This window comes from Meles meles, chromosome 2 (genome assembly GCF_922984935.1).
Source record: "Meles meles chromosome 2, mMelMel3.1 paternal haplotype, whole genome shotgun sequence".
Lineage (NCBI taxonomy): Eukaryota > Metazoa > Chordata > Mammalia > Carnivora > Mustelidae > Meles > Meles meles.
Genome location: NC_060067.1, coordinates 185,081,500 through 185,083,529, shown reverse-complemented (window position 1 = coordinate 185,083,529; position 2,030 = coordinate 185,081,500).

Below are 2,030 nucleotides of genomic sequence, written 5' to 3'. Positions count from 1 at the left end.
CACTTTAATTATCTAAATAAAAATCATCCTATATTTAAAATTATTATATTAGCAATTAAACACTCAGAAGAAATTAAAGACCCAAGGGAAATAATGTCAAAACCATGCTTGATTTAAATATTCAAAATAGCTTATCTTAAGCAAAATATTATGAAACAGTTTTTTCTTCTAATAAATGTAGAAAAGTGGTTTTTCCATTTTAATAATGTTATGATTAGTCCAGTAGTTTTCCTGGGGTATGTTTCCAATTAATTTCTATGCTGAAGACAATTGAAATAAGTCCGATATTTCACAGTAGTACCATGTTTTCATTAACATTTTCTTCTAACATTTATTTCTCAATGGATGCAATATATTATCATTCTGTGCTTATTTGCAGTGCTTAAAGTATACTTAAGTTAACTTACTGTAATAAAATTACTTAAAGAATAATGTTTAAAGTGCTTAATTGAGGTATAAAAGGCATAGTATAAAAGCTACCATATTAGGTTTATGATTCAATGATTTTTAGTTGAAGAGTTATGCAATCATTACCACAATCCTAAATTAAGACATATCCATTATCCCAAAAAAGAGTCTTCTTGCCTATATACAAAATCCCTGTTCTAATCCACAAACCCATCTAATCATTAGTCTACTAATCATTAGTCTACTTTCATACTCTATATATAGACCTCTTTGGGACTTTTATATAGTTACAATCGTACCTTTAAAAAAAATCTGACTTCTCTCAGCATGTTTTGAGATTCATCTATATAGTAGCATGCATTATTACTTCTTTCCTTTTAATTGCCAAATAGTATTCCATTTTAGGAATATTCAAATTTTGCTCATTCACTTATTAGTTCATGAATATATGAATTGTTTCTAACTTTTGGCTATTAAGAGTAATGATAACATGAATATTTGGATACATGTCTTCGTGTGGACATAGTTTCATTTCTCTTGGGTACATTCTTAGGAGTAGAATTCTGGGTCATATGGTAAATTTATGTTTAACTTTTCATGATTTTCAAACTCTTTCGAAGTGGCTTCACCATTTTACATTACGGCCCACAAAGTATAAGGTTCCTCTTTCTCCATATCCTCACTAACACTTGCTATATTGTTTATCATTTTTTATAGCCATTCTAATGTATGTGAAACAGTATGTCATTGTGGTTTTAATTTACGTTTCCCTCATAACTAATGATATTGATCATCTTTCCATCTACTTATTAGTCATTATTGTATCTTTTTTGGTGAGGTATCTATTCAAATCTTTTGCTTATTTTTTCATTGGGTTTTTATGTTGTTATTCATACCATACTTTATCTGCAGTACAATTTGAAAATAATTTATTTTAGTCTATGTCTTTCCCTTTTACTTTCTTAACAGTGTTTTCTGTGTTTTCTTTCATGTGGTATAAGCATTTAAAATTTTGATAAAGTCTACTGTATTATTTATTCTTTTTTGGTCATGGTTTTGGTGTCAAACTAAAACTCTTGCCCTCACTGAAGGTTACAGAGATTTATGCCTGTATGTTCCTCTAAAAACCTTATAGTTTTACTGCTTACATTTAGTTCTATGATCCCTTTTTTAGTTAACTGAAATAAATTTATAAATTTATGTTTTTTGTATTTGAATACCCAATTGTCCCAACACTATCTGTTGACAATACTATTTTTCCCCCATTGACTTGCCATGACAATTTTGTCACAAATTAACTATAAATGTGAAAATTTATTTCTAGAGTTTGAATTGTGTTCCATTTATCTATAATTCTATACCTTATGTCTTTAATGCACCTCCATATTTATAGTTAGAATTTGCAAAAAAAAAATAATAATCTGCAGAAACAACCAATCAAACAAACCACATAAGACAACCCCAAACAAAACAAAACAAAACAAAACAAAAAAACTCTGCAGGGACTTTAATAAGGAATTGCATGGAATCTATAGATCAGTTTGGGAAGAAATGCTATATTAACAATATAGAGTGTTACCATCCTTGAACATGGCCTGTTTTTTAAGATGTTCTTGAATTTC